Here is a 24,031-nt window from a genome sequence, read left to right as displayed (position 1 = left end):
TTTAGGTTGTCCTTTAATTCTTTCATTGTTATCATATCATTTAAGCCTTTAAGGTACGGCGTAATTATTTTTGATGCCAGTATTATCCGTCCAAAGATCTGTAAAGTAACCCAAGAATTCTTTTACATCTATTTCGCATTTTATATTTGCAGTTTCTTTTATATTTGCATTCATGTGTTTTAGTATTTTGTACGCACTGGGTCTTATTTTGTATATATCATTTTCTAGATATGATACAAATTTTTCCCAGCTTTCTCTGTGTAAATGTTTTTCTAGTTTCTTTTTTGGCTATTGCTGGTCTTTTTTTTATATTCAATTTCATCTTGTTTTTTGCTACTTAGCCATCTTTTAAAAGCCAGCTTTTTATTTTTAATTATTGTTTTTATTTCATTGTCCCATATATGTAATTTTTTTATTTTTATGATTTTTTTTGTGTGTTCCTATGCTGCTAATTACTTTTATATTATTCCATTCTTTCTCATTATATTCATTTTCTTGTATTTTTTCGAAGTAGTTATTAATCCTCTGTTGGTATAAATTTCTTATACTTGAATCATTTAGCAGTCTTCCTTTGTAATTAGATTTTGTTTCTCTAGTTTGTTTATTTTTTATTTTTTTCTATTTTTTGTAGCCAGTTTGGTGGAAATCTTAGTTTTGCCTGTACTAAATAGTGATCTGTGTCAATGTCTAGCCCCCCGCTTCTAACTTTAACGTCTAGGAAGAGGTTTGCTGCTTTAAAATAAAATAGTCTATTATGTTTGCTATAAAATAGTCTATTATTGATTTTTGTCCTCTTGCATACCACGTATATTTATGTATATTTTGATATTTGTAAAATGTATTCATTATTTTTTTCTTCTTTATGTGCTATTCTCTAATGTTCCATGTATCATATTTCACCACGTTTTTCTTTTTCCAAAGTTTCTTAACCTTTTCCAGCATGCGGTCGTTTCCCATGTTTTCTGCCCGGTTTGGATTTCGCTGAGACTTGAAAGTAATATGTGTTTCCCTATGTCAAGTGACTAGCATGACGATAGGTATCCTAGTAGTGGGGCTGCCACCTTAAAACAACTAGGCTTGCCTTTTTTAGTAGATAGTGGAAACTACAGTTTGAGAGGAAAGAGTCACCCCTTCGCCCTCGAATTGCTCTAATAGCACTTGGGGGGGGGGGAGTAAGAAGTAAGAGAGAATAAAGGGGAAAGAAGAGTAGACCAGTCGCCAGATATGATATGCCAAGTGTATATTGTACGAAGTAAGTCAGGTCTAGCTTGGTTATCTCGAGTTTGCCATGCCCGTACTCATGAATGTGAGTCCCTGAGAAAAGGGTCTTTTAATAAGTACTAATAATTCATGTTTATTTTATTATTACATGTGGAAGTAACTACCAAGGACGCCCAGGATTCATTGTGAGAAGCCACTATACTACACAGTTCATTTTAACATTTTTTTTTTTTTTTTTTTTTTCTGTTGGTTTGCATTTTCTAGCCGACTGCCTCATTTTGCGAGAGGAAAAACCTGGGAATTCGTGTCATGACGATAACTAAATTTAACTCTTTAAGCTAAAGGTACACGTTGCATCGTTTTTTTTTTTCAAATGCATTTATAGAATACATTGCTTGGAAAGTAGTCAACGGACACCTTAGTGTGAGAAACAAACAGCCATGGCACCCATCTTAATAAGATTTATGACCTCCTTTCGCTGCGATGACTGCAGCAATCCTACGGGGCATACTTTCCACAAGCGTACGATAGCGATCAATGGGAAATTTGAACCATTCCTCCTGTACGCATGTAATGAGGTCCTGGACAGTTGCTGGGTGGACTTCCCTTCACCTCACCCGAATCTCCAGTTCATCCCACACGTGTTCATTTCGGTTAAGATCAAGTGTGTTGACGTTCATGTCCAGAAACCACGCAGTTACAGTAACAATGAGAATGTTTTGCTGAAAGAGACGATGGTCAGTTCCATGAAAACGCCACAAAGTAAGAAACATTGCATTCTCTAGAATCTTCGCATACCTATCGGAGTTGCATGTTTGCGGTACAAGAAAGAGAGAGATTCGATGCCAAACTAGGAAAAATTGGCCCATACCATCACACCACCACCACCACCACCTCCGAATTTCATAGTTGGAGTTACCCACTCTGGTAAGAGACTTTCCGAAAAGGCCGATCCTGCGTAGATCCAATTTTTACGTTAAAATTATTAATAGAAAAGAGGAAAGAATTTCAAAAAGAAACACACGTGGTCTTTATTGATTATGAAAAAAGCCTTTGACAAAATTAGTAGACAAAAATTGTTTAAAATATTAACCGATTTAAACATATCAAACCAACTTTTACGATATATTCAAGAAATATATACAGGAAATAAAATAGCAGTTAAATTAGAACGCATCTCAGAATGGAAAGATATATCAAGAAGAGTACAAGGATGTACCCTCTCACCTCTGCTCTCACTTCTGCTTCTCACCTCTCACCTTTGCAATATATATATAAATAAAATTATAACAATCTGGAAACAGCATAACCCTTTTGGTATACAAATGACCCCGCAAATGAAGATAGATACAAGTATTTGCAGATGATCAAATAGTATTAGCTACATAAGAAAATGACTTACAAAGATCATTAAAATCATTAAATGATATCCAAAACAATATAATATGACAATATCTAAAGAAAAAACAAAAATAATGGCATTGAAAGGAGAAAACCCAATAAGTAAAATAGTGATAGATGATAAAATATTAGAACAAGTAAATACTTTCAGATACTTGGGATGTGATCTATCATGCGTAGAAGAAAAAGACATAGACACTAAAATATCAAACTTTGTCAAAGTAAATGGCATAATAAATAATATATTTAAGCCATCCCTAGTGTGTTTTTGTAAAAACACACTAGAATCAGACTATATAATGTCTTGTCAAAACCAACTCTACTATACGGAAGCGAAACATGGACCATGAAAAGGAAAGATGAAAAACGAATTCAAACAGCAGAAATGAAGTTCCTCAGAAAAACAGCTGGATGTACCAAGTGGGACCACAAAACAAATGAAGAAATCTTACAATCCCTGAAAATAAAATCAACTAATTACTACATAAGACAGTATAAACAAAAATGGCTAGAACATTTAAATAGAATGGACAACAGCAGACTACCAAAAATATTATACAGATACAAAATAAGTGGAAAAAGAAGAATCGGAAGACCAAGAAAGAGATGGCATGAGACCGGAACAGGCCACTTGGCCTAAATTCCATATTAGGAAGAAGAAGACAAAATTGTAGCAGATTTATTCCATTTTCATTAATTATTTCTTCCTTGAATCATTGATGTATACTAGTTGAGCACTGTGACTAATACACACATACGTGTGATATTTATCCAGTTAATTATTTCTCTTTCTCTCTCTGAGGACAGGCTGCAGTTTGGTTGGAAAACTGCCTTTCAAAACATTCTCATTATAAATATGAACAAACAGTTTTAATTTACTTGCGGCTCAGCAGAGGTCATCATCAAGATGCCAAGGACACTAGACGAAGGCCGTGACAATACTATCCAGCATTCCCTAACAGATTAGCTGATAGCTAATGCACTAATTATTGTTTATTCTCTTACTTAACGTAAATTAAAGTAGTTAAATCCACTTTAATCTTATTTCGATTTTACTGGTTAATTTTAGCTTTCGATTATATTTTATATTCAATTTTATGTATATGTAATTGTCCACATAATTGAGTGTATCTAAGCCGAAGAAGAGACTAAAACAGATGGAATTCTTCCAATTAACGTTCTAAATAATTCTAAATGTCCGAGTATTTTTATTATTAAAAATATATGGGCATATTGACACGTATATTTATTGTATATTTATACAGTATCTAGAAAGTTGTAGTAGCAGTTGTAATACTATAAAATGAAAATAAAGGTAAATTTGAATCTACTGTTAGAATCTACTGACATTTATAGACTGCGTTTTGTTTGCATAAAGTGGCATTAGACAAATGTAGTTATAAGTTGATGATGTAATTACCAACTTTGACATTTCTATGACCGAGTCACAAACCTTTTCAGCCATAACTTTTACACTGCTAGAATTATTAATTGTACAATTTCTCACTAATTGTTATCACGTTTCAGTGGAATAATATTTTGTTTTCTTGTTCTAATCGTTTATTATTGTTTGTTTAGTAAATCCAGTCATGGTTTGGAATTTAAACGACACATTTTTTATTTTTTTTAATCCAATAATCACGACGGTGCTGATTAGTGATAAGGGGAGCAGATAAGGATGCCATTTCGGGAAGCAGAATTTTATTCTGTTCCATCATTCCGGAAATATTAAATAAATAATTCATGTTTTCTGGTTGACACAGACTTTAGACTTTTCACTTGTGATTGACAGAGACAAGAATTCTGGCTTAAAAAAAAAAAAAAGCTTTTATTATAAGACATATTACTCTTATCGACTTATAACTGTGTGAGTTTTTGCCAACTATTTTCAGTTTCTTATAGTAACATTTATTGCATACATAATAGTTAAAAAAAATACAACGACGACGACAGCAACAATAATGATCATAATAACTAAAGATAAAAGGTAATTTAAATTGTACAATGAGAATCCTTCGTTTGGGTGACATAAACTTATTTTGGGTAAGAAGAAACTCGATTGTGTCGATGATGAGATGGATTCTGGAATAATGGCGCAATCAAATGTGAAATTTTCTAAATAGCAAAGAAGTCAGACTGCAAATGAGTTAAACCTCGTTTAATACCACACGAACTTCGAGTAATAAGGATACTATTTTGTTGTTATAAGAGAAAATGAAAATTGTTAAAGAAAAACTAAATTTCTCGGTGCTTAAGATATAACCCAGAAAGTTTTTTCTCAGTTCCTGTTTACGACCTTCCTTTATCTCGACACATTTTTTATTCCAAGATTTTTCAAAACTACGTTTTTTTGGGGGAAGGGGGGGTAATATGGAATACTTTTTTCCTCCAAAACAATGAATGAGATTTTAGACTTTGAAGTAAATGCTTTACCATTTCATTCGTTAAAACTTCTGGTCTTTACCTAAACACCTTTGTAATATTCTTCAAGAAAATCCTCACTAAGATGTCCAGTACAAAGTTATCATCTTCAACTTTGATTGCAGTGCGTGTTTAAAAAGTATCTGAAAGTCATTGTCTTCTTTATTCCCAAAAGAATCGCAGTCCCTTCCTGTTTTGTTTGTTTTTTTCTTTTTTATTTTTGCGAATCCTGTTATAATAATTATTTGCCTAACTTAGGACTTCATATAAAAATGTACAGCATATTTTATGCCTCAGCCTACATGAAAAGTATTTTTATATATGGATAAGACATCTAACCATCCCGCTGATTTTTTTGTTCTTTGGATATTATACCATGAAGCGTATCTACATTATATGACCCGCTCCAGTGTCTGCTTGTGTCAACACTCAGCAGTCACCAACGCAAAAAATCCTATTTAAATGAATATGTTAGGAACGGGTTATATATTCCTTACCACAGAGTCATGTACGTGTCATATCGTTGTGTGGTGTAACAAAATCTTCAAATGTCGTATTTGGGACCGATATTTTATGTTGCAATTAACACTTTGATTCCAGTAACTGTGACGTCGAACTACTGTATTTACACTTGTACATATGAGATCCTTTAAAGTAGGAGTATTTAGTTTCTCAAGCCCACGCATCTGTCGAAAATGTTCTGCATCATAAACAGCTATCGGTTGCATTTATTATTATGCTTTTGTAATGTTTTTTAATCTTCAACATTCACGGTTATAATACAAAAGAAATAAAGAAATATAAAAAAATATTCATTTTAGTACTGTAAAATAATTTAAATTGAAAAACAGAAAGTAAAGCATTGTACTGTATGTTTATAGCACTTCGTTCGGGATCCTCGGAAAGCCTTTTGCAAACCCAAAGTGGTGATTACGATCTGTATCCCCAGCGGGGAAGCAGATCGTAATTACCGCTTAGGGAAACTGTGCACAGAAAATCTTCTTCTTTCACTACGCGTTATTCCCGCTTCCTTTGCAGAGTTCGCGTGTTACTTAGATGCGACTTCTTGTTAGTACCACTCCCAACCGACCTGTCGCCTAGTCTGCCGCTGGGGTGGGGGGGGTATATATATATATATTTTTTGACTGTAGCAGCGTATGTTCACGGGGCCGGTTTGCGGGATGAAAAACGCCAGACAAACTGGCGTTAAAAAACCCTACTGCCCGCGCCCAAGACCGGCTAACTTGGCTCTGCCTAAGAAAGATCCTCAAGTTCCTCACGTCTTCGACGGGAATCAAACCTGGGACACTCCTTCTCCAGGCATATGGTTACGAAGCGCAAAGCCACTAGGCTAACCACGCAGAATGTAGTTATTGGAGAGCGGACATAGTACAAACACAGAAGCATAACACATTTTTTTTAATATATATTATGATTATCATCGTCAATCGTCATCAACACTAATCATGAATATATCTTTCGATATGTGCCGATCTCATTCTTTAGTCTAATAACCTTTTTCAAGTCTTCGCTAGTTTTTTTCTTTCTTTTTCGGTTTATAATTTAATAGACATTTAGGATATTTGTCATTCGGGTTAAAGTGTTTTATCCATTTCTGTTTATTTTGAGTTATTTTGTCTTCCGTTGATTTCCTTTAATTCTTTTAATACATCTTCATTCTGTGTATTGATGAATAACGTATATTTTGAAGTTCTCACAAATCTCATGTCATTTATTTTTATTCGTTATCTTCCTGTGATACTATTCATATTTCAATTGCATACAGTAACGCAGGTACTATTAAATGTTGCAAATCTTTAAAGTATTTCTTTTTTTGTACAAAATTTGGATTTCGAGTTCTATTTATCAAACTTGTAAATATTTACAATTTACATAGTATTTAAAGCGTAAGTAGAATAGTAAGTTTTTAATTTAATACGAAAAGTTGTTAACCTATAGCACGTTAGTACTGTGAGTGGACTGAGAAGTTTTTCTATTTAATTGTATATATTTGTATTTTTTTTTACATAGTCCGGAAACCCTCCTCTAGAGACCAAACATGGAACTATTTTCAATCCACTTCATGCCTCCAATAACCGGGACAGTGGTCCCACACCGAGCGATGAAATTCATCTCCCACCTAAAGACGCACACCATGCCCGCAGCCTGTTGGTTGGAGAGCGAATATGCTAACGATAGACCAAAAACAGGCCAACAATTGTTGGTATTAGTTGGCTATAAAATGTGTCCTTCCTTCCTTCCCTTTAACAGTTTATAATGTCAAATGAATAATCAGTTTTTCAACAGAAGTAAAAATGCACAGTTCGTGGGGGAGGGGTGATTTTTTTAAATTGTATTTGAAACTATTGACATATTCATTCGCTTCAGAATTGTCCACACGTCAATAAGTATCGTATTATGAATTAGAAATGGCCTTGGATTCGGTTAGAATGTTTCTCTATAGGTTACATATATTTTATTTCCATTTCTTCCATTTTTTAATCCAAAAGGTCGGTCGTTTGGTTGAGCCTCTGCTGCTAATGACTCGCAAAAAGTTAAGCAAGTTTGAGCGCGGTTAGTAGTTGGAAGGGTTCAATCTTTCGATGCTGTTGGCACACTCTCCCTCGATGAGTCTTTTGACTGTCACATAATAATTATCTTTATTCTATTTGACTTTTGAATTACTTATTTTTTACTTTCATTTTTACTTCATTCATCTTAAATTTGCTTTACTTTTGATTATTTATGCCTTTTTTGTTTTTAATGTAGTTTATTTTTTATCTTTTATACATGCATTTGAAACGCAGATAATAAATGGAGAATTAAAAAAAAAAATCGCTTTTCAATAGTAATTTTGATCCGTTTGCTACGCCAGCATTCTGCATACACCGCAAATGTATTCTAGAGTTTATAATTAAAAACTTTTTAAAAATCTCACTAGTAAAACAAACCACAATATCTTTAAAGGTCAACTTACAGTCTGAAAAAATAGGAAAATATATTACAAATGTCCTTCATGGTGTAAAAGATACTGATAACAACTCCGCTGAATCAAATGCAGCCATTCCATGCATGTACCAAAGAGGATAATAATATGAGCGGAATGTGGGGGGAAAAAATCGATAACAATTCCTGGAAATGTGGAGAGTGATGACAATGAAATATTTAAAGAACGGGTTTAAACTAATTTTAATTATGGAAATATTTTGGAGGTTGAGCACGTAAATGTTTCTCAGTGTTCTGATTATATTATTTGAAGGTTGACAGTGGCTAATGTCATGTCTCGGAGTGTCATGCATAGGCAAAATCATTAATGCATGGGGGGGGGGGGAGAAGAAAGAAAGAAAGAGAGTATTTTATTTAATATTGGGTCTCGTGCTCGCTGATGACAGAAAGCCAGGTAAAAAGTGAGTTAAACTGAGAGAAGGAAGTGAAGGGATAGGAAGAAGCATAAACAAAGATCGGAAGGAGAGAGAATAATAATAATAATAATAATAATAAGGTGACAAAATATTTTGGAGATTATTGAAGAAGCTTAGAAATGGAGGGAAGAGTACTGTAAGAGGAGTTATAGATGATAAAGGTGACATGAAAACGGGAGAAAAAGATATCCTTGAAGTATGGAGTAATTACTTCGAAATATTGCTAAATGAAACAAGCAGTGATAGCACAGTAGTAAAAAACACTGACCAGGCATACAGTCAGGAATATGTATCTATACTTGAAGTAGAAAAAACCATCAAAGGCTTGAAATGTGGAAAGGCAGCAGGAGTAGATGATATTCGACCAGAAATGCTGAAGTATGGTGGTATAAAAGCCTTACAGTGGCTGTACTGCATAGTTCAGAAGTCCATATATAAAAAGGGAAATAAAACTGAACGTGAGAATTACAGAGGTATTTCCCTACTGAGTGTTCCTGGTAAAATATATGCAAGTATACTTAAGAAACGGTTGAGAAGAATTGTAGAAGAAAAACTTGGTGAAGAACAAGCTGGATTCAGGCTAAATAGAGGCTGTCAGGATCAAATCTTCACTTTACGACAAATAATGGAGAATTCATGGGAATATAACAAAGATCTCTATTTGAGTTTTGTAGATCTGGAAAAGGCATATGATAAGGTGCCAAGAGAGAAGCTATTCAATACGCTACAGTTATATGGTGTCAATGGAGCATTATATCAAGCAATACTTAGTCTTTATTTGAGTTGTAAGTCAGCAGTTAGAATTGAAGGAAGTACAGGAAGATGGTTAATGTTAAATTTGGTGTGAGACAAGGATGTACATTATCCCCTCTGTTATTCATTATCTATATGGATCACATTATGAAGGAAAGTGGTATTAAACATGATATCAAAATTGGAGATGTTAATGTCAGCTCTTTGCTTTATGCGGATGATGTTATACTTCTAAATAAATCCGCTACAAGTTTGCAAGAGTTCCTGACTAAATTGAATAACTGTTGTAATAGATATGGTATGCAGGTGAGCATTAAAAAGACAAAGACAATGAAAATAGGCAGAATTGTTGAAAATATCAACTGTTTTGTGAACGGGGAACCTGGAACAAGTAAAACATTTCAGCTACTTAGGCACGATTTTTAGTGAAGATGGTAAATTAAATATGGAAATACACAACAGAATCAACAAAGCTGGTATGGTAGGAAGTCAATTGAATAAATTCATATGGAATGAGAGAGAAATTAGTCGGAACACTAAATTAGCTGTATACAAGACAGTGTTCAAACCAGTTTTAACTTATGGATCTGAGAGCTGGGTCAGAAGTAAAACACTTGACCAAAGACTAGAGACCGCAGATATGAGAGTCCTGAGAAAGATTAGAGGCGTGAACAGATGGCCTCAATGGCAATATCATATTAAAAATGAGGATATTAGGAAAGAACTTGACATTGTCAGCATCCTGGAATGCGTTAGCAGAGCTAATCTCAGGTGGTATGGTCACTTGAACAGAATGGGCGAGGAAAGATTAGCAAAACAAGTGTTCTCTGTCAGGTTGGCAGGAAAACGACCAGAGGAAGACCAAGATATAAGTGGATTGACACGGTACAAAGTGCCTTAGACGATAGAAATATAAGATCTGATAATGTTGGAGTCTTGACAAGTAACAGACTGATCATATTAAAAATGAGGATATTAGGAAAGAACTTGACATTGTCAGCATCCTGGAATGCGTTAGCAGAGCTAATCTCAGGTGGTATGGTCACTTGAACAGAATGGGCGAGGAAAGATTAGCAAAACAAGTGTTCTCTGTCAGGTTGGCAGGAAAACGACCAGAGGAAGACCAAGATATAAGTGGATTGACACGGTACAAAGTGCCTTAGACGATAGAAATATAAGATCTGATAATGTTGGAGTCTTGACAAGTAACAGACTGATTTGGAGGAAAATTGTAGATAGGAAGTTAGTAATGAGGTAAATTTTTCATGAAGTACTATCATATCCTGTACACCCCTTGAGGGTACATGTCAGGAATTTGATGAAGATGATGATGATGACGATAATAATAATAATAATAATAATAATAATAATAATAATAATAATAATAATAATAATAATAATAATAATAATAATAATAATAATAATAATAATAATAATAATAATAATAATAATAATAATAATAATAATAATAATAATAATAATAATAATAATAATAATAATAAGATGATGATGATGATGATGAATGTATATATTATAGACTTAAATTAGAGACAGGCCGATGGTAAGGACTGCATTCCTTCACTTTGTACGGAATCACACCTGGGGATAAATGGAAGAGCATATGACCAGACACATTCAATCTTCTTTACCAACCCTCTCCACTTTATTTACAACTTAATTTCTTCACATAATGTGAAGGAATTAAGTTGGAAACTGTGATTCTGATATATTGGAGAAAGTGCAAAGGAGAGTATTAAAAATGATATTAGGATTATGGAATACTGATTATGAAGACAGATTTAGAATGTGTAGACTGCAGACACTATCTAACGGGAGAAAGAGGGATGATATGATTGAGACTTATAAACTACTGAAAGGGTCATACAGGATTTCAATTGCTGGAATTTTTAAATTTATGGTGGGGAAACGACAAGAGCATTCTTGGAAGCTGAGAATGAATGCCGCTAATAAGGGGGTGAGGGCTAGATTTTTCTCTCATAGGGTGGTGTGTGATTCAAATAGATTGCCATGGATGTTGTGAGTGCAAGCAGTGTGAATGAATTCAAGAATGAGTAAGATAGCTGGTGTGTGTTTGTAGTATGTGGCCTCCCTCGATGAGTCCCTGACTCACTGGAGGCCTCTCTTAATAAATAATAACAATAATAATAAAAAAATCCTCTCTCTCTCTCTCTCACTCACTTCTGTCTATACTTTCCTTATCCCTTGATCTTCTCCTTTCACATAATAAAATAGATAAATCTACTCTCGCCTTTTTTTTTTATTTCCAAAGGGAATGGGCAAAACTCTTTTATCCCTAACTTTTGAAAATCGGTGGGCATCCGGTATCAACCCTTCAGAGTTACCTATGATTTCAAGATTTTAGGGAAATAGCACAGCAGAAAAGTGCTGGTATATTCTTGTCTGACAGGGAGGTTCTTCTGATTTCTGAGATTAAAAACTCGAGTTTCCAGGAAGGAAAAATCGTATTTATCTACGTAAAAATAAGTCATCTAACTTGAGAACTAACTGAGAAAAAGTCACAAAAAAGTTATTGTAATTGGTATCGAGAATCCAACGTAACGGCCCTTTTCTTTAGCGATCTAGCATTATTGGAAGTGTTACCACAGGACTACATAGGCAATCTCTTCCTTCTAATTGAAGTATAATCCGCGTCTTATCTAGCCGCTCCTTTCATTAGTCAGCATAAACTAAGGTAAGAAACCTTCGCTTTCTTTTCTTCTTCACTAGTGGTTTTATTATTTGGGTGCTTAGAGTTGGTGCTCTGAAACATCAGTCGATGCTGAACTTAAAAAAAAAAATGATTCGAAGAAAAATAGCATTTTTAAGCAAGGCAAATGAAGGATATCCATCCGCTTACTTGGAGTCCTGATGTGGCTTGAAAAAAGTTCCATGTTTGGTCTCCAGATTAGGGTTTCCGGAATATATATATATATATATATATAATAGAAGTATATTTTTCTTTTCTTTTTTAAAAACGTTTTTCATGACTTCAGCCAAATGTGGACATAAATTTATTGCCAGCATACTAATAAAGTATATTACACAAAAAATGTGTTATAAATTTCGCGCAAATTAAATTGCAATTCATTTTTGGCAAATGTTACAAATTTCCTAAGGTCGTAGTTAAGAAATGAATGTACAGAAAACTTACAGAAAGCGGGAAATTATTCGGCAAGACATTTCAGCATGGAATATGTTCCCCCGAACTGCGATGCATCCCCCCCCCCTTCAACGTCGTACCATGCTCACCACAAAGTGATTCAGGAGATCTTGAGACAAACTGGCTCACTCCTCCTTCAGAGCAAGATAAGGCTTTCGAGGCAATGCGTCTCCGTATTGCGTCCCAAATGTGTTCTATGGAGTTGTTGGGATCTAGGGAGCGTGCTGGCCACTCGATTCGATTAATATCCTCGGTTTCCAGAAGTATCTCCACTTCTCGTGTATAATGTCTAGCATTGTCATCCATAAAAATGAATTCTTCCCCTACAGCACCACGAAATAATCCAACAAGAAATCCGTTGCAATATCGTTCACCAGTCATAGTTCCTTTTTACAGTAATTGTAGCTCGGTGCGTCCATTAAGTATAATGTCTCCCCACACCATGATCCCAGCATCACCATATCTATCCCTTTCAAGAACATTCTCGCGATTGTAAACAGAACCACTTTCACGCCAGATCAGGTGTCATCTAAAATCTGAGGAAAGGCTAAAACGACTCTCATTTGTAAAGAGTACATTAGCCCATTGTTGTCTTGTCCAATTATTATGGATACAACACCGCTGAAAACGTGATCTATGATGAGCTGTGGATAAAGGGACGCACTTCGGGCGTATAGACTTCTTATTACAGACGCCTTGCCACAATATTTCGAGATATTCGCGTACCTATGCTTGAATGGAGCTGACCTGCCGTGGCGCGTCGATTACGTTTTGTTGTTATAACCCCAAACCTATCTTCATGCTTCGTGGTAGAACGAGGGCGACCTCTTAGCAAACATCTAGAACACATTCCATTGGTTTGAAACACTGCCCAGAGCCTGGACACAACGCTATTGAGATCCCCAGCTCTTGCCAATTCACTAATTCTGCAGCCTTCTTCAAGCTTTTCAATAATTCTTCTCCGCGTGAAATCATCTAGATAATGTCATTGAGACATTACAAGACATCCAAATTTGCAACTTGTATTCCTTTACGAAAAGAGCTCCTTCAAACATGATTCGCTTAGCTCAGCCTTTTGCCTTTTATCCTATTGAGTGCTACCACGTGACCTCTTTGTGCACATTTGATTGTGTAACCGCTTTCTACTCGAAATCGTATTATACAAATTGTCACGAACTGATTCGTCTGAATTTGCGGTTGTAATTCTAAAAAATAGTGCTCGTCGTTTGGTTTTGGATGCGAGTGTTGTTTTTTTTTCCCCTCTCTTCCCTATAGTAGTCCTATTTCAGTAAATAAAACTGGCCAAAATGATTAAAGAATACAAAATGAAAGTACTGTTCTTCTTTCATCAGAATCTTCGACCAATTAAACCTAGCAAGATATAGCCCTCTGTAGTCTAACTGAAGGGAGCTTTCGTAGCGCACTCGGTATAGACTGAGTTGGTTGGAAAGACCTGGTTCGAATCCTGTCTAGGAAGCGAAGAATTTTTATGAGGACGTTTCAACTCAAGGTGAGTTGAAACGTCTCACACGGAGCTTTTCTCCCTCCTGGAAGCTCGGTTTTTGTTTTTTTCATCCCTAAACAGGCAAATCGGCCCCATGAACACGCACATCTACACACACACACACACACACACACACACACACACACACACACACACACACACACACACACACACACACACACACACACACACACACACACACACACACACACAAAGTACTTATCCTTAAAAGAATGCTGTACAGGAATGGCAAGCCAGTTGCATTATGAGGGGACTCAACTTATCTAAGAACGGATGAGAATGAATAGATGAATGGTGTAACTTCCTTGCAGTTCAGAATCCATTCTATGGACAGACGGAGAAATTACTGAATGGATCGCGGAGCAATGCTAGAGACATATAAGGGCGGTCTGAAAAGTTCTCGACCTAAACAATGAAGAAACGAATTTATAATTTCAAAATTATTTTTATTTTTCAACATGATCTCCCTTAAAACTAATACATTTATTCCAGCGATGTTCCAGCGCCATCATCCCTTCCCTGTAGTGGTTCTCGGTAAGATCTGCCAAATAACCCTCTACAGCTGCAATCACCTCTTGATTCGGAGAAAAACGCTGACCAGCGAGTAAGAGTTTTAGCTTTCAGAAGAGATAGAAGTCAGAAGGAGCCAAATCTGGGGAATATTATGGATGTTCCAACAATTCATTGTGCAGATCCCTTAATTTTCCCATTTCCAAAACACCTTGGTGGGCAGGTGCATTGTCCTGATGAAAGATGACTTTTTTTTCTTCTGTAAACTGTGTCTTTTCTCACAAATTTTTCCGTCTATTCTGGTTAAAAGATCGGAATCCCCGGTTATTGTTTTATCCTTTTCAATATAATTAATAAATAAAATGCCTTTAGCATCCAAAACATGCCGATTCCATGACCTTTCCTGCTGATAGAACCAACTTTGTCTTCTTTGGCGCTGAACAACCGGCTTCTCTCCACTGTTTGGATTCTGGTGTGTAATGGTGAATCCAAGTCTCATCCATAGTAAAAAATCGACTGCTGTGAGCAAACACGGCACCCATCTTGAGCAAAGCTTTTTCATTTGCAATTCACGTTCTTTTGAAATGACTATAATCTCAGCAGTCTCACGCACTTTGACTCGCCGGTCATCCAATACCATATCGTGCACTTGATCAATGATTTCTGGTGTTCTTACACTTTTTGGACGTCCTTCACGTGGATGGCCGTACCAGCCCATCCAAGGCTGGTACGGCTACGTTTAAACTCGGCAGCCCATTTTTTAATTGTCGAAAACAAAGGAGGAGAGTGCCCATAAACTTTTATGAACTTCGAATGAATTTCTTTTGGCGTTAAACTTTCTTTTACAAAGAATTTTATAACTGCACGATACTCAATTTCATCCATTTCAAGGGATATGACAACACTTTTGCGTCAAACAGCTGTCTTAAAAAACTACTTGATAGAATGACTTGCAATTTCTCGTGGATGGTTATGATAGATGTACCAACTTAGAAAAAAAAATCGTGCCGATAGTGTTGCCATCTGTGGTCGAGGCCGAGAACTTTTCAGACCATCCTCGTAGAAGGCCTGAACCATAGGCCATAGCTCTGTCATTACATGTGTTATCTTTAGATAATTCACATGTACCTCAACAGAAAGACAACAGGTTCTATGGAATTCTTCGGAAATCTTACGCCAGTCTTGTGAAAAAAACCAAGAGTTCTTCATAAGACTGGGATTCTATGGCGATATTAGATCCTGTGTAAATGAATATAAACTCTAGCATTAATCTGTCTTTATGATTAGCCAACTACAAAACAAAAGCATGCTTGAATCATCGGAATCCGAATTATAACGTGATTGTTGACACCGTGTTAATATTTTACCATTTATAAGTTTGCCCATGGTTATTTCTTTTAGACTCGAAGAATCTGGTTATTTAGGACCAGAAGATATATTTAATTTTCTTTATTTATTAATTATGTTTATTTTCTTTTCCTTCTTAAAATTGAAATATCGTTACAATTAACACTGAGAGCTATCTTGTTTTCATAATTTATCTCGATAAAGATAATTTAAACGTCCTTTTTTTTAATTATACATATTCTCAAAACCTGAAACTCATACTGCGAGTTAATTTTCCTTTTAGTACAGTATTTTGGTTAAATCGCCAAATTCTGTTTCCCAATACATGTACTTATACAGTAGTTTACATTCAAACAGCCATAGCTCGGGTTTGTTTACGGTAGTTAATATTTTGAAGTGATAAGAAAAACATTTCAAAGGGCTGAAATCATATGAAAAAATACATATATATGTATTTATCGACAATTGCTCCAATTAATTAACCAATTACGAGCTAATTAATACAAATTAATAAAAAAGTAATATTTTCAATATACTGTGATTACGACATAATAAAGTTGTAGGAAATTTTAACTACGCAAAAATGGTTTCTGTAAATAACTACATGAATCACGCGTTTCGTCATACACCAATTATGATAAAAACGTAGAGGAAGTAATCAAACGATCTTTCCCTTTAAAGGTATACAAATGATGATGAAACCTAAGGATTGGGCAATTGTTGTTTATATTAACCTTTCTAATGCATTAAAATCGGGAGAGTAAATATGTTATTTTGGATTAAAGAATTACGAAACTTTAACGGAACAACACAGTATAATAGCAATTTGTAAACACAGACTTCAACGGAACGCTGTAATAGCAACACACACACACACACACACACACACACACACACACACAAAGGAACAAAAAGGACTACCACAAAAAATTCGATTACAAAGATAGTTATGAAAATTTGCATATCATTCAGAGACTACTGGAATTAACTGAAATCAAAATTTACAGTCAGATTACGAAATTGATAAAAGTATAAAAATATTGCTAATATATTTTATTAATATTCTTTTATTTGAATCGCGTAGTTATAGGTTTTAAATAAAATTTGTCTCTTAAAAAAAAATGGAAAATTTTGGAAGGATTTTTTAGTCTCGAAAATACAATAAAAAGAGTTGAAATTCTTATTTTCCTGTTTTTGTACGTTAATATCCTGCCAAATAAATATGTAAAAAATGAACAAACTATGAATTCAATTTATTTCGCGTCCTTGCTAAGTTAATTTTAGCAGATGCTGAATATTAGTTCCAGCGGACAAAATTTATGAAGGCATCAGACGACACCATTTAGAATTTCTCAATGAATAACACCAACTTAAAAATTCTTTAAAAAAAATTATAACTAAAATTAAATTTAAAAAAAATTATAACTAAAATTAAATTTAAAAAAAAATTACTTTGAATAAAGAATATGATTTTTGAACATGATTTTAGCATTTAGTTAGGTTAAGGTGGATAAGGTGACTAGCCCTATGCCTTCCGATATATTCTATGGCTGTAGCTGCGTGTGTTCACGGGACCGGTTTGCCTGCTTGCGGGAGGAAAAACCCCAGATAAACTGAGAAGAAAAACTCTGCTGTCTACGCTCAAGACCGGCTAGCTCAAAGATCCTAAGCTCCTCACGTTGGTGACGGGAATCGAACCCAGGACACTCCTTTCCCAGTGATTGCGAAGCGCATAGCCACTAGGCTAACCGCGCAGACTAATAAAAAACTATCCTGTTAATACCAAGGTGTACTGACTCCCTTTAACAATGGGGTGGAATTTAGCCTGTTGCTGAGGGAGGAAAGAATTCAAAAGCTGTAATTGCTTTATGTTCAGTACTTTATTTACTTATTTCCCATATACAGGGTGTCCCAAAATTCACGCAAGATTTAAATTTAGCGCCACTTGTGCGGTAAAGTGTTGCCAACGAGAAAAAAAAGACAGCGTGACAGCTGACAGTTCAGGGTTATTAAAAATGGAGCGCTACACGAAAGAACAATGCATTTTCATTGTTGAGCAATATTTTAAAAATAATAAAGGTTTGGCAGCTACAGTTCGCAATTTTCATACAAAATATGGCCGGAATATTGATTTAACTTCATCAAGTGTGAAAAGATTAATTAAAAAATTCAAGGAAACTGGATCAATTAGTGATCTTATACACTCTGGCCGTCCTTCAACAAGTCGTTCAACAGAAAACATCGAAGCAGTTCGTGAGAGTGTTGCTGAGAGTCCAGGAACATCAATTCGGCACCATGGTCTTGAATTGGGCATTTTGAGAAGCTCTCTACAGCGTATTCTCACGAAAGATTTGCATTTTTATGCTTACAAAGTGCAATTGACTCAAGAACTGAAGCCTACTGACCACACACAGCGAAGAGAGTTCGGTGAATGGATTATGGAACAACAAGTGGATGCTTGTTGTTCCATAATCCTGAAGATGATTTTTCGAACAAAATCATCTTCAGCGATGAGGCTCATTTTCATCTTGATGGCTTCGTTAATCGACAAAATTGTCGCATTTGGGGTTCAGAAAATCCACGAGTGATTGTTGAGAAGCAAATGCATCCACAACGTGTCACTGTTTGGTGCGGATTTTGGGCTGGAGGCATCATCGGTCCATTCTTCTTCGAAAATGCGGCTGGTAAGGCAATAACAGTTAATGGTGCTCGCTATCGCGACATGATAACCCAGTTTTTTGTGCCTAAATTGCAAGATATGGATGTGGACGACATGTGGTTTCAACAAGACGGTGCCACATGCCATACAGCCCGAGAAACAATTCAATTACTGCATGAGTCATTTCCTGGTCGTGTAATTTCCCGTTTTGGTGATCAGAATTGGCCGCCCAGATCATGTGACTTAACGCCGTTGGACTTTTTTCTTTGGGGTTTTTTGAAGTCTAAGGTTTATGCCAACAAGCCTACGACCACCCACGCCGTGAAGGAGGAAATTGAGCGCTGTATCAACGAAATTCAGCCACATTTATGCAAAACGGTCATGGAAAATTTCGACAAAAGAGTGCGTATGTGCCAGCAAAGCCGTGGCGGCCATTTACCCGATATGCTGTTCCATGCATAACCCTATACTGTATACTTTATGAATCAATAAGAAATTACAATTTTTAATTAAAAACCTGTGTTTTCTATCAAAATTACTTCTTGCGTGAATTTTGGGACACCCTGTATTAGTTCTTAGGTACATGAACTAAATCTGGATACACATGTAATAGAGTTTGTGCTTACCGAGGACAGAGTGGAAAGCGAGTACTACAACTTTCAAGGTTTCTCAGCAGTTCGTAGAATGGTGTGCCTGCGCATCTCAAGCAATCGCAGGTTTATTATTATGACTTTATCTTTTCACAGTTAGACTTTTAAAAAGTATTCAGTATTTGTACACAATAATGAACACAGATATTTGGCAATGTTCTTTTATTTTGATTCTATGAATAAAACCTATATAATGAACTTAATCTAAAAAAATTGTATTTCATTTTAATTTGATAATTTCAGATTTAGACGCACTTTTATATTAAAATATAAAAATTATAAATAATAATTAATGAAATTCTATTATTCACACATAAAGATATTAAAATTGAAAAATATTAAAATATAAAGTCGATATTATCCAAAGAGAAGATTTTTAAAATGAAGCATCAAATACATTTTTAGAAAATTTATTTAATTAACAAGTATCCACATGATAAACGTTGCTCAAGTTATGTTTTTTTTTTGTTTGTTTACTTTTTTCACGACTTATTTTTCTTTTTGATTCTCTAAGACTTTATTAAGTGCACTTTCTTATGAAACAAATAATTACTCCTTTTGCGATACTAAAATTAGGAATACGATTTTTTAATATATTATAAATTTTTAAAAAAGTATATTTTTTTCCCTTCTAAATATCACCCATCTCCGCGAAACAATGCAAACTTTATATGGAATCTTTATATGAGTTACTTTATTTGAAGGTGAGTTAGCTGATCTTATAGGGCGATAGCAGGGTTTTCCCTCCGGCGTACAGGCAAATTGGCCTTCAGAACACACGCAATTTACAGACAAAAAATACTATTGGTGGTGATGGGCGGTAGATGGCGTTGATAGTAGGAGAGACGGTTAGATGTGTGGAGTGGAGTAGAGTGCCCTCCAGAGATAAGTCCTTGGACTCCTTGGAGATGTCACGTAATAATAATAATAATAATAATAGCCTTACCTACAATGTTTCGTTTCATTTGATTAAGTCATCAGTCAGGTACATTAATTTCGATCGTCGCAAAAACTAATAAACAAAATTTGATTCCTCATTTATAATACAGTAGTATCTCGCTAATCCGAACCTCTTTAGTCCGAACCCTCCAGTAATCCGAACTGTGGTTTGAAAGAAAAAAAAAGGTTTTATTACGTATTATTATATTTTGTGTACTATTATTTTTATTTAATAATTATTATTATATTATTATATATAAATATATATATAAATAAATATATATATATTTATTTATTTATTTATATATAATATCTATTATATATTATATATAATATTTATATATAATAATATATAATATAATATATATATAATATAATAAAATAATATATATATATATATAATATTATATATAAATTATATATATAAATAAATAAATAAATAATATATATATAAATATATATTATATATAAATATATATATATATATTATTATTATTATATATTATTATTATAAAATAACCATTATTATTATCTCTCAGGGGAACCTGTAACCCCTAGAGAGCGCGTCCCCTGGGTGGCGGATACGGGAGCCCACCATGTGTGTGTGTGTACATGCGGGTGCGTGTGTGTGTGTATATATTTATATATGGTAGGGTGGTCCGAATATGCTGAATAAGGACTCGTGGACCAACAGGACCATAAGGGGCAATCATCTTGATTGTAAGGGAAGCGGCACTCCCATGGACCCCTAGCTGGATCTATCCTCTCCTTCTTCTACTTTGAGGAAGACCCACTTACTTTAATCTTTCCTATAAGGCCTTATCAGCCAACTCTTCTTACTTTATGACCCTTGTGCTATTAGAGTACTCGAGGGCCATGGGGTCTTTTCATTTCTGGCCTTAGAACTATGTCCTCTCTATAAATCTTACTATATTTCTTCTATAATCTACCCTTTCCCCTTCAATATACCCTATTCCTCCTATGGGTTTAAATTCGGAAGAAGGCGAGTTCAGAAGCCTTAAGGTAGCAGCTCTACCACTGAACTATTCCATCGTCAGGCTAGTCCCCTGACATGGAAAACATAATTCTACTTGTAAGCTGACAGAAAAAGATCATCGGATTGAATCTATGGGAAACGACCCTGGAATGGAAAAGGGAAAACGAAAATGGAAACGACAAAATATAATACACATAGCAAACTGGAATGTAAGAGGAATAGCATATAAAGAAATAGAATTAGACCAGTTATTAAATGAAAGAAATTTTAAAATAGCAGTAATCACTGAAACAAAAAAGAAATTAAAAGGAACTATGAGAACTGAAAATTTTAATGTGATATACAGTGGAGTTGACAGAGACCAAACTGCACAAGCAGGAGTCATGATTTGGATTCATAACTCCCTTTCGAAACAGTTAAAACATTATAAATTATGGAATGAAAGAATAATAGAAGCTAGAATAAAAATAGATAGAGGCTATTTAACAATAATTGGTTTATATGCCCCAGAAGAAGGAAGAGAACAGAATAATATTGATTTTTATAATCAGCTACAAAACATATATAATAAAATAAATAAAAATGATTACATAATTTTAGCAGGAGACTTAAATGCAAGAATTGGAAACACGAAAATTAATAATGATATAGGAATACATGGAGAACACACTCTAAACAGAAATGGTAAAAAATTGATTGACTTTGTAGTTTATAATAACCTAAAAATAATGAATTCCTTCTATAAACATAAAGACATACATAAATATACTTGGGCAGCAAGAGGATGGAAATCAATATTAGATTACTTCATATTAAATGAAAACATCAAAATTTTTACTAGATGTTAGAGTTCACAGAGGATATGAAATAAGCAGTGACCACTTCCTTGTTAAAATAAAATTAAGATTACCACCTAAATGGCTACAAGTAACTAGAACAGAAAGAAAAATTGAAACATTTGTTTATAAAACTAGACTGTTGAATGACACTGATGTACAATGGCTATATGAACAAAGAATTAACCAGTATCTAGATAAAATAAAACAAAATGAAGAAATAGAAATAGAATGGCTTAATATAAAAACGATACTAAATGCAGCAGCAAATGAAAGCTTAGGAAAGACCAAAAAATTCAATAAAAGAAAAAAAACTGAAGATCTGGGATGATACAATCAAAGAAATAATCAAAAAGAAAAAAGAAGCCTATCACAAATGGTTAAGCAGTAAAAGATTAGAAGATGAAATAGAATATAAAAGAATAAGAGCCATAGCTAAAAGAGAAGTCAGAAAAAGACATAGAGAATCATGGAATAAATTTGTTTCTAATTTAGAACATGATTTATATAAAATAAGACCCAATGTATATAAGATTTTGAAACACCTAAATGCAGATACCAAAGAAAACATAAAATTAAACACTGAATTGAAATTAGAAGAATTTCTAAATTACTACACAGAACTGTGGACAGACAGATATTTTAAAAAAGACAACTGGCAATCAATTAACGAAAATGAAAAGGAAATAACTGAAGAAGAATTAGAAATCAGCCTGAAAGAAACAAGAACCGGAAAATCACCTGGAGAAGATAAGCTAGGTTCAGAACTATATAAATACGCAGGAACAAGATTCAAAAGAAGACTTATTATTTTTAAATAAAATTTACTCAACTGGTATCCCCCCCAATAGAATGGAAAAGAGCAATTGTGATTCCTATCTTTAAGAAAGGTAATAGAGATGACCCTAAAAACTATAGAGGTATCAGTATACTAAATTCATGTTACAAAATATACAGCAGAATCTTAAATAACAAACTAATGAAATATTCCAAAAACTTTATTCTAGAGGTACAAAATGGATTTAGAAAAGGACGATCATTTATAGACCCAGCCCTCTGCCTAAAATTAATAATAGAGAAAAGAAGAGAATATAATTTAGAAACACATATTGCATTTATTGACTTTGAAAAAGCATTTGACAAAGTTAAAAGAAACATATTATTTAACATATTAAAAGAAAGACAAATACCAAATAATATCCTAAAAGCTGTCACAAGTATATATGAAAATAATCAAATACAAATAAGATTAAATCATGAGCTATCATATACAAGAGAGATAAACCAAGGGGTTCGACAGGGATGTCCCCTCTCAGCAACTCTTTTTAATACCTACTAAAATGAAATAATAATAAAATGGAGTAAAAATTTACATCAAGGAATCAAACTTTCACCTACAGTTAACTTAAACACTCTCCTCTTTGCAGACGACCAAATAATAATTACAAATTCTGAAGATAACTTACAGAAAGCTATTTTAAATCTAAATGAGATATCCAAAGATTATGGTATGATAATATCAACGGAAAAATCAAAAACTATGGCCTTTAAAGGACAAGATCCAGCAAGAACTAAAATAGTACTAGATAACAAGATCTTAGAACAGGTGAATTCATTTAACTACCTAGGATGTATGATCACTTATGAAAATGAAAAAGATATAAACATAAAAATTGCAAAATATTTAAAAATAACAGGAGTAATTAACTCTATATTTAAACCAAACCTAGTTCAAAAACAAACCAGGCTAAAAGTATACAATACATTAGCCCTACCGGTCTTAATGTATGGAAGCGAAATCTGGACAATAAAACAAAAAAGACAAACAAAGATTAACAACAGCAGAAATGAAGTTTATGAGAAAAACTGCAAAGTATACCCTATTTGATCACAAAAGAAACGAAGATATGAAAGACTTAAACCAAGAACCAGTAATTGAAAAAATTAAAAAATATAAACATAGATGGATGAAACACGTTCAAAGAATGAAAACAGAAAGATTACCAAAAACAAGCCTTAAAGTACAAGCCATTAGGAAAAAGAAAACCAGGACGTCCTCTTAAACGATTCAACGATGACTTCTAAGGCCGGAACAGGCCATACTAGGCCCTAAATCCTATACTTATGATGATGACCATTATTATTTATTTTATTATTATTACAGTACAG

General features: G+C 34.1%; 1 protein-coding gene across 1 annotated transcript in view; it reads right to left on the bottom strand.

Moving 5' to 3' along the window:
• BBS9 (Bardet-Biedl syndrome 9) overlaps positions 1–20,119 on the bottom strand; it is a 347,462-nt gene extending 327,343 nt beyond the window's left edge. Inside the window, exon 1 of the mRNA XM_090415673.1 lies at positions 20,037–20,119. The gene's annotated coding sequence lies outside the window, so the exon portion shown is untranslated. The remainder of the gene's footprint in view (positions 1–20,036) is intronic.
• Between the last annotated feature and the right edge of the window lie 3,912 nt (positions 20,120–24,031).

This window comes from Typopeltis vanoorti, chromosome 3, assembly GCF_054136105.1.
Source record: "Typopeltis vanoorti isolate ZY-2024b chromosome 3, IOZ_Tvanoo_1.0, whole genome shotgun sequence".
Classification (NCBI taxonomy): domain Eukaryota; kingdom Metazoa; phylum Arthropoda; class Arachnida; order Uropygi; family Thelyphonidae; genus Typopeltis; species Typopeltis vanoorti.
Note: the sequence above shows the minus strand (reverse complement) of the source record. Positions and strands in the feature narration are given on the sequence as shown.